The following is a 10,181-nucleotide window of genomic DNA, read 5'->3' as shown; positions in this document are numbered from 1 at the left end:
AACCCTGCTTAGCTTCCAAGATCAGATGAGATCAGGCATGTTCAGGGTGATGTGGCCGTAGGCAAAGACAAGCCTCTCACTTGCTGCTTTTCTATTTTGACGTCTGGCTGCAGGCTGCCTTTTCCAGTGCTCAGCAAGACCAGGTCCTTTTGTGCTTTCCCTTCTCTTCAATTTTTTTGCTGGCTTCCTTAAAAGGTCTTGTAGACAGAACGCCCCACTCAGAGCTACTGAGCTCACTGATCGGCTGCAGCGCTGTCGACGGAACGTCGGCTTCACGGCCAATGCCACAGGCCGGGAGCAGAGGCGAGACTCACCGGTAGACCCGGGTAGGGTGAGTAGAGCGCGGTTAGTTGCTTTCTAATAGGCTGCAGCTGGGGATTAACTTTTAATGAAAGGGAACAATCCCTTTGACTGTCTGCAGCGCGCCACACCTAGGAAGCGCACTCTCACACATAAGCCAGCATGCACACGTGCTCGCCCGTGACAACACCCCCTATCTGCCCCTACAACCTCTCCGTCACCATGCGTCAGACTCTCCTGTCTGTTTTATGATTTCAGGGCCCTAGCAGGAATCACCACCCCCCCTCCCCAATTCCTTCCGCACCTTCCTTGCCTTCCTTGCACTGAGGTTAGCTCTTTGTCAGCCGTCTGGCTTGGTTACACAAGCTTCTTTGCAGAGAAACATGTTACTTCTGCTAGCCCTCGCTAGGCGGCCGGCATCCAAAACCTTCCCTGGGCACCTGCTGAAAGCCTGGACCCTTCACGGCCCCGGGTGCTTTTAACGCCATCATTTCCACACGGCGAGCTGCGGAGTCAATAAGCACTCCTAGCCGTGGCAAGGAGCTCGGTGTCAGGCGTGCGTGAAGGCGGCGGGGTAGCGTACTTAGCTTCCAACTGGCTCAGAGGCCTTGGGGCTTCCATCATCTAAGTTACTTAAGGTCGGTGTCCGGCAAGGCGCCGTTCCATGCAAGCCGAGCTGGGCAGTAGGGCAAACGTCATCAAAATGGTCTACAGCACCCGGTGTTCCCAGGAGGTATCCCATCCAAGTACTGTTCGAGCCCAGCCCTGCTTTGCTTCTGAGATCAGACGAGATCAGGCGCATCCAAGGTGGTATGGCCAGTAGACGCTGCTCGATCCATCGCCCGGCCAGCCTTTCTCAGGATCGCTTTGTTATGATCTGCTACAGAGACTAAGGAAAGAAAGGAGATCTATCCCTACAATAGAACTAAGCTAGATCCCTACGATGTAACGGGGAACCTGATCCTGCGATCAGACCCGCTAAAGTCCTCGGCTAGTCTGAATGCAGACCTATAGATGTGAGGGAGGGATCCCTACAAGATCTAGGGACTGGGAAAAGTTGGACACCTCCTAGCAGAAATAGTAGCAGTCAAAGACAAATACACAACAAAAAGGCATAGGGGTCAGAAGACCTAGCAAAATTAACAGAGAACGGCAACAGAGCAACAAGCTAGCTCAACAGTAGTAAATACAAATGAAGTCCAGCAAAGCCAGGTGGGCGGAGCCGGATTAAATAGGCAAAATGGTCATGTGACCAGCAAACTAAAAAAAAACTAACAGGAGAGTTGTAACAGTACCCCCTCTTCTAAGAGGATCCTCCGGATCCCCTAGGCCCAGGCTTACTAGGAAACCTCCTGTGAAACGCTCGGACAAGTCTGGGGGCAGAAACATAATCCGCTCTCACCCATGAGTTATCCTCAGGTCCGAAACCCTTCCAAGCGACGAGATACTGCAAACTCCCTCTATACCGTCTAGAATTTAGGATGCGGGAAATTTCATATTCCCCGTCCTCCACCACCGGAGGAACAGTGGCAGAAGCGTCACCATCCGACACATCAGCTTTTTTCAACAGAGAAACATGAAACACCGGATTAATCCTCCAGGACGTAGGAACCTCCAGCCTAACAGCAGATTGGTTAACTATCTGAAGTACCTTAAAGGGCCCTACGAACTTGGGACCCAATTTTTTAGAAGGAATCCTCAATCACAGATTCTTAGAGGACAACCAAACCATGTCACCAACCGCAAACAAAATCTCTTGCCGTTTCCTATCAAAGTACCTCTTAGATTTTTTGTTAGCCTCCTGAAGATTACCACGCACATCCGTCCAAACTCTCTCCAAATCACCGGAAAAACTCTCCTCCTCAGGCACAGCCGAAACCAATTTGGAAAATGACCCAAAAGACGGATGTCTCCCAGAACAACAAAAAAAAGGCGAACACCCAGCAGAAGAGAATGTATGGTTGCTAAGAGCAAATTCAGCAAGTGGCAGAAACTCAGACCACCCCTCTTGATTGTCTGCCACAAAACAACGCAAGAACTGCTCAACATCCTGGTTCTTCCTTTCTGTCTGGCCATTAGACTCAGGATGATATCCGGATGAAAACGACAAATGAACTCCCAACCTGTCACAAAAGGCACGCCAAAAACGAGCCACGAACTGAGGTCCCCTATCAGAAATAATGTCAGTAGGAATACCATGTAGTCTGACAATCTCCTTGACAAAGGCCTTAGCGAGTGTCTTATCGCAAGGCAGTTTGATGAAGGGAACCAAGTGACACATCTTGTTAAAACGGTCCACGACCACCCAGATGACCGTGAAACCTTCAGAGGGAGGAAGGTCAGTAATAAAGTCCATAGCCAGATGTGTCCAAGGTGCACTAGGAACCTCCAGAGGGCAAAGCAACCCCACAGCAGGAGCATGCGAAGACTTGGATCTTGCACACACAGTACATTGGCGCACCCACTTAATGACTTCCTTCTGCCATCCAGGCCACCAAAAACTGCGACCCACAAGTCTCTTGGTCTCAGAAATTCCTGGATGACCTGCCAACCGAGACTCATGACACTCAACAAACAAATCTCTCCTAAAGGTCCTAGGCACAAACAACCTCCCATGGGGAGTGTTAGATGGGGCATTCTCCTGTGCTTTAAGAATCTCATCCTCCAAAACGGAGTCCAAAGCAGCAATCACAACACCTTCTTGTAAAATGGTCTCCTCTTCCTCCTCAACACCGACCATGGGAGAAAAGCTGCGAGACAAAGCATCCGCTTTAACATTCTTGGTACCCGGGATGTAAGTAACGGAAAAATTAAACCGCGATAAAAAAAGTGCCCACCTAGCCTGACGGGCATTCAAGCGCTTGGCAGCATCAAGATAGATCAGATTTTTATGATCAGTGAAAACCTGAATGGGAAATTCAGCACCTTCCAAGAGATGACGCCAGTGTTCAAATGCGAGTTTAATCGCCAGCAATTCCCGATTATCAATATCGTAATTAAGTTCAGTCTCGGAAAATTTTTTTGAAAAAAAGGCACAGGGATGTACTCCATCCTTGTTTTCCTGAGACAACACCGCACCAACCCCCACCGAAGAAGCATCAACCTCAACCAAAAACGGCTTAGTCACATCAGGCTGCATAAGGATGGGAGCAGAGGTGAACCTCTCCTTTAGAAACACAAAAGCTTCAATGGCCTCAGAAGTCCACTGAACCGCATTAGCACCTTTCCTGGTGAGATCGGTCAGCGGTTTGACAATAATAGAAATTTTTTTTATGAATTTTCTGTAATAATTGGCGAAACCCAAAAACCTCTGTATCGATTTCAAACCAATAGGCCTAGGCCATTCCTGCACAGCTTGAACTTTAACCGGGTCCACCTCAAAACCTTCACTGGAGATAATGTAGCCCAAAAAACTAATTCTCTGTACAGCGAACTCACATTTCTCCAGCTTAGCAAAAAGCGAATTGTCCATTAATAACTGTAATACCTCACGTACGCTCCGCCAATGAGACTCCAGATCCGGCGAATAAATCAAAATGTCATCCAAATACACAACCACATTTTTGCCGATTAAAGGTCTAAGGATATCATTAATAAGATGCTGAAAAAATGCTGGAGCATTGGTGAGACCAAAAGGCATAACCAGATTCTCAAAATGACCCATAGGAGTGTTAAAAGCAGTCTTCCATTCATCACCCTCCTTCATGCGCAACAAATTGTATGCCCCCCGGAGATCAATTTTAGAGAACCACTTGGCCCCCACTAACTGGTTAAATAAATCAGGAATCAATGGCAGTGGGTAAGGATTGCGTACAGTAATTTTATTAATCTCACGAAAGTCCAGACAAGGACGTAAACCGCCATCTTTTTTTTTTACAAAAAAAAATCCAACAGCCACAGGAGACTTGGAAGGCCTAATGTGACCGGCGGCCAAGCTTGTCTGTATGTATTCTTCCAAAGCCTTTCTTTCAGGAATAGTAAGATTAAATAAACGACTCTTAGGAAGAGTCGCGCCAGGGACAAATTCAATGGTACAATCATAGTCTCTATGGGGAGGCTAAACCTGCGACTCCTCCTCAGAAAAACCTCTCCAAAAATCCTGAATAGGTACAGGCAATTCCCCTCTATCTACAGCAGCAATGCGCCCGTTACAACACTTGTCATAACACTTAGGGCTCCAGGACTTAATTTCATTGGTAGACCAATCCAGTACAGGATTGGGCAATTTTAACCAGGGTAACCCCAATATTACTGGAGAAGGCAAATTATCCAATACCACCAAATCCAAATTCTCTTGATGAATACCATTAATAGTGAGGGGAAATTCACAGACCTTGTGAGTAACACTCTTCAAGGGAGAGCCATCGACAGAAACCACAGCAATAGGGGATGACAAAGTTTTAGGTTCTAATCTAAGTTTTTCCAAGAATCCCCCATCAATCACATTCAGAGTAGATCCACAATCCACAAATACCCGAAATTCAATTAATTCATCCTGAGCAGCAGTAGTGGCAGATAGGAATACTCCCTTAGAATTTAAACAGGCAATACGAGCATGACTGACCATTTTTTTTTCTTTCTTCTTACGAAGCACACAGCTCTTAATAAAATGACCAGAATTTCCGCAATAGAAACACAAGCCTTAAGAAAGTCGGCGGTCTTTTTCCTGAGAGCTGGGTGCCATCGCCCCAATTTCCATCGGCCCTCCATTGTCAGCACAGAACCTCTCAGGACTCGAAGCTGACATAGCAGAGGATTTGCTCTCATTAACCCTTTCACGCAGTCTCCTGTCCACCCGCATAGCTAATTGTATTGCCTCCTGCAAGTTTCCATGTGTGGGATAAGCAATCAGTAAATCCTTTACCCTTTCACATAGCCCTGCAAGAACAGAGGCTTTTCAAAGCAGAATCGTTCCACCCCACCTGGGCAGACCACCGACGGAAGTGAGAACAATATTTTTCCACATTACCTGATCCCTGCCTCAAACGTCTTAATTCAGACTCAGCAGATGAGACACGATCAGGATCATCGTACAACAAACCCAAAGCAGAAAAAAAACTATCCACTGATCGAAAGCACGGATCAATAGGTTGGAGAGAGAAGGCCCATCCCTGAAGATCTTTGCGCAAAAGTGACATTATGATCCCTATGCGCTGTGATTCATCACCAGAGGATCCGGGTCTCAAACGAAAATATAATAGACAAGCATTTTTAAAAGAAAAAAAATCTTGTTGTTTGCCAAAAAATAGATCAGGCAGACGTACCTTAGGTTCCACAAAATGCGCTCCAGAACAGCTACTCACGTGTTGTTGGAGCTTGCTCATCTCCAGAGAGAGTCCCTGCAAGCGTTGAGCCAAATCTTGCACCGAGACCATGATGGAAAACTGGAGGTCTTTCCTTAGAGAAAATTTTTTTTTTTTTTTTTTTATGGCTGGAATTACTGTTATGTTCTGCTACAGAGAATAAGGAAAGAAAGGAGATCTATCCCTACAATAGAACTAAACTAGATCCCTACGATGTAACGGGGAACCTGATCCTGCGATCAGACCCGCTAAAGTCCTCGGCTAGTCTGAACGCAGACCTATAGATGTGAGGGAGGGATCCCTACAAGATCTAGGGACTGGGAAAAGTTGGACACCTCCTAGCAGAAATAGTAGCAGTCAAAGACAAACACACAACAAAAAGGCATAGGGGTCAGAAGACCTAGCAAAACTAACAGAGAACGGCAACAGAGCAACAAGCTAGCTCAACAGTAGTAAATACAAATGAAGTCCAGCAAGCCAGGAGGGCGGAGCCGGATTAAATAGGCAAAATGGTCATGTGACCAGCAAACTAAAAAAAACCTAACAGGAGAGTTGTAACACGCTTGGTTGCGAGCAATCTGGCCGTGACGGGGCGGGCTCCGAAGGGTCCATGCAAAGGCTGTGCCGTCCCTACAGGTGTGGTTTGTTTAGCAGTGATTCACCCGCCGCATCAGGTGTCTTCAAAAATGTCTCGGCGCAGGGTCTCCTGCAGGCTAAACCCTTCATTGCGGTAATGTGACAGAAAGAGCAAGCTGGACCCGTAACTTGGGGGCGGAGCAAGACGTCCAGGGGTGAATGAAGGAAGAGGGTGAGATGGTTGCCAGTGACTTTGAGCTGCTCTTCAGGGGGGAGGGTCGTGTTGCCTGCAAAGGTCTTCTGCTTGGGGTTACCGGTGGTTGCCTCCAGCCACCCGGGAGACACTGGTCCTGGTGAAAAGGAGCCTAGTATTAAAAGTAAATAAGCAACAATGCTGGAGGCCCACGATGATCAGAAGGATGCTGGTATTTTGCAGAGATGAAATAGCGCAAGAGAGAAAGCAAATGAAAAAAAGAAAAGAGAATGAATGTGTGCACTTGTGAAAGGGAATGGAAAAAAGGCATAGAAGAGAGTACCCGCTGCTGGTGGAAGGAAAGAAAAAGCAAAAGCCTACAGCACCAGGTATTCCCAGGTGGTCTCCCATCCAAGTACTAACCAGGCCTGACACTGCTTAGCTTCTGAGATCAGACGAGATTGGGCGTGTTCAGGGTGGTGTGGCCGTAAGCACAGACCAGCCTCTCACTTGCTGCTTTTCTACTTTGAAGGCTGGCTGCCGGATGCCCTTTCCAGCGTTCAGCAAGACCAGGTCCTTTTGTGCTTTCCCTTCTCTTCAATTTTTTTGCTGGCTTCCTTAAAAGGTCTTGAAGACAGAAGGCCCCACTCAGAGCCGCTGAGCTCAATGATTGGCTGCAGCGCTGTCGACGGAACGTCAGCTTCACGGCCAATGCCACAGGCCGGGAGCAGAGGCGAGACTCACCGGTAGACCCGGGTAGGGTGAGTAGAGCGTGGTTAGTTGCTTTCTAATAGCCTGCAGCCGGGGATTAACTTTTAATGAAAGGGAACAATCCCTTTGACTGTCTGCAGCGCGCCACACCTAGGAAGCGCACTCTCACACACAAGCCAGCATGCACACGTGCTCGCACGTGACAACACCCCCTATCTGCCCCTACAACCTCTCCGTCACCATGCGTCAGACTCTCCTGCCTGTTTTATGATTTTAGGGCCCTAGCAGGAATCACCCGTCCCCCTCCCCAATTCCTTCCGCACCTTCCTTGCCTTCCTTGCACTGAGGTTAGCTCTTTGGCAGCCGTCTGGCTTGGTTACACAAGCTTCTTTGCAGAGATACATGTTACTTCTGCTGGCCCTCGCTAGGCGGCCGGCATCCAAAACCTTCCCTGGGCACCTGCTGAAAGCCTGGCCCCTTCACGGCCCCGGGTGCTTTTAACGCCATCATTTCCACACGGCGAGCTGCGGAGTCAATAAGCACTCCTAGCCGTGACAAGGAGCTCGGTGTCAGGCCTGCGTGAAAGGCGGCGGGTTAGCGTACTTAGCTGCCAACTGGCTCAGAGGCCTTGGGGCTTCCATCATCTAAGTTACTTAAGGTCGGTGTCCGGCAAGACGCCGTTCCATGCTAGCCGAGCTGGGCAGTAGGGCAAAACGTTATCAAAATGGTCTACAGCACCCGGTGTTCCCAGGAGGTCTCCCATCCAAGTACTGTCTGAGCCCAGCCCTGCTTTGCTTCCGAGATCAGACGAGATCGGGCATATCCAAACTGGTATGGCCAGTATAAGTTGCTTGATCCATCGCCCGGCCAGCCTTTCTCAGGATCGCTTGATGGCGAGCAATCTGGCCGTGACGGTGCGGGCTCTGAAGGGTCCATGCAAAGTCTGTGCCGTCCCTACAGGTGTGGTCTATTTAGCTGTGATTCACCCGCCGCATCAGGTGTCTTCAAAAATGGCTCGGCGCAGGGTCTCCTGCAGGCTAAACCCTTCATCGCGGTAATGTGACAGAAAGAGCAAGCTGGACCCGTAACTTGGGGGCGGAGCGAGACGTCCAGGGGTGAATGAAGGAAGAGGGTGAGATGGTTGTCAGTGACTTTGAGCTGCTCTTCAGGGGGTAGGTTCGTGTTGCCTGCAAAGGTCTTCTGCTTGGGGTTACCGGTGGTTGCCTCCAGCCACCCGGGAGACGCTGGTCCTGGTGAAAAGGAGCCTAGTATTAAAAGTAAATAAGCAACAATGCTGGAGGCCCACGGTGATCAGAAGGATGCTGGTATTTTGCAGAGATGAAATAGCGCAAGAGAGAAAGCAAATGAAAAAAAGAAAAGAGAATGAATGTGTGCACTTGTGAAAGGGAATGGAAAAAAGGCATAGAAGAGAGTGCCCCCTGCTGGTGGAAGGAAGGAAAAAGCAAAAGCCTACAGCACCTGGCATTCCCAGGCGGTCTCTGTTAAATGGTTAATTATGGAAATTCATTTGGAATGTTAATCGATAATCATTTTTCTTAGTTCTATGCCTCAGCCATCGTGTCTAGTTGACATGCGCTATTTGTGTGTGTATTTTTGGTTCACTACCATATGTAGAACAGGTGTCCATACGACTGGCTATAAAAGCCCATGGTACAGAAAGGGGGGGCTCTCTTGCTCTGCCCACCCCACAAGACACAGAATCTTCATGCTGAGAAGCAGATGACATGTAGGCCTGGACACATGCTGGACAAAGACATGATTTACCAGCCAGGATCCAAGGAAAGATGGGTGAATCTCAACAATTAAGCTAATTATTGACAAATGGACAATTACTTTATATCTAATTATTGTATGTACCTTTTGCAATCTGATTCTTTTTAATGGACAATCCAAGAATAAATAGATACATTTTTTTATAAGAATATCGTGATATTGATACTTTGAGAAGTCCTCAGTAGAAAAAAATACTACAGGAAGAGTATTATTTTACAATGGTGAGCCAGCCAGTCCTGTTTTTTTGTTTTTTAAATTAAGTAAGTGAATTTCTTCCGTTAACAAGGGGGGAGTCCTGACGAGCTGAACAGCTGTTGTTCACGTGTCAGTAAATTCACTAGTTTGTCACGAGAAGCAGAAAGGACCTACAGACTGAGGAAAGACAGGAAGCAGAGGTACTAACAAGGAACAGAATCACACAGGAAAAGAATCAGACGAACTGAAGACAGGACGTGCTGATAAAGAGAAGCCAAGGAATCTTAAGGTAAGCAAAACATGGATATAATTTCTTGTTTTGCTAAACAAAGTAATATTAATTTCAAAGTTAATGTAGGACATGACATAGAAGTTTTGTGGCTCAGTTTATACAAAGAATGTGAATTGCAAAATTTACAGTTAACTTCTAAATTGGTAAAAAGAGACAAACAGAAATTGAGAAATATTCTACATTTGGTAGATTTTTTTCATAGTCTTGTGTTAGAGATTTCTAAGCAGGAAAATAGTGTAGAAGTGTCAGACGGTGATACTGATTCTGACTGTAATGTGGAAAATGAACAAGAAGTAAGACACGTGTCTGTAACTGAAGGTGACCTTGGGTCTGACCAAGAGATGGACATACAGAAACCTGACATGGGAGGAGACATGACTGACATACGAGAAACCGATATACTAGGTGATGTGGGAGGAGACGTGAGTGACGTAGGAGGAAAGGACGTACAAGAGCCACTAAAAATATCAGAGAATTCTGGAATAGAGATGAGCGTTGTTCTACTCGAACTGTTCGCCAATCTCAAATTCGAGCTGTTTTGGGCGGTGTTCGAGCCGTTCGGCGAACACGAACAATTTGAGAAAAATTCGGCTGTTCGAGGTTATGTTCGATAACTGTTCGTGCACCAAAATCATAACTGGATTTTTTCTCAGTAATGATGAAAATTAATGTTAATACGCAGTTTGAGTGTACATCGGGGTGGGGGGAGGGGCAGGGGATGGATCTCTGCAGGAACAATGAAGATCTCCATTTTTTTTTCTCTTTCCCGCATTTACAGTGGGGAGGTGCAATCTGTCAGCCTATCAGCAGCGCACAC

General features: G+C 47.2%; 1 non-coding gene and 2 pseudogenes across 1 annotated transcript; all 3 read right to left on the bottom strand.

Annotated features, from left to right (window-relative positions):
• Positions 1–1,005: 1,005 nt before the first annotated feature.
• LOC141267174 (5S ribosomal RNA) lies at positions 1,006–1,125 on the bottom strand. Its single transcript, XR_012321187.1, has one exon. It is a non-coding gene; the product is annotated as a 5S ribosomal RNA (ribosomal RNA).
• A 5,621-nt stretch (positions 1,126–6,746) lies between these two features.
• LOC141267712 (5S ribosomal RNA) lies at positions 6,747–6,865 on the bottom strand (annotated as a pseudogene).
• A 944-nt stretch (positions 6,866–7,809) lies between these two features.
• LOC141269793 (5S ribosomal RNA) lies at positions 7,810–7,929 on the bottom strand (annotated as a pseudogene).
• Positions 7,930–10,181: the final 2,252 nt, after the last annotated feature.

This window comes from Phyllobates terribilis, unplaced genomic scaffold (assembly GCF_046119375.1).
Source record: "Phyllobates terribilis strain yellow unplaced genomic scaffold, ASM4611937v1 Scaffold_4__5_contigs__length_816908805, whole genome shotgun sequence".
NCBI lineage: Eukaryota > Metazoa > Chordata > Amphibia > Anura > Dendrobatidae > Phyllobates > Phyllobates terribilis.
This window is presented reverse-complemented; position numbering and strand designations above follow the sequence as displayed.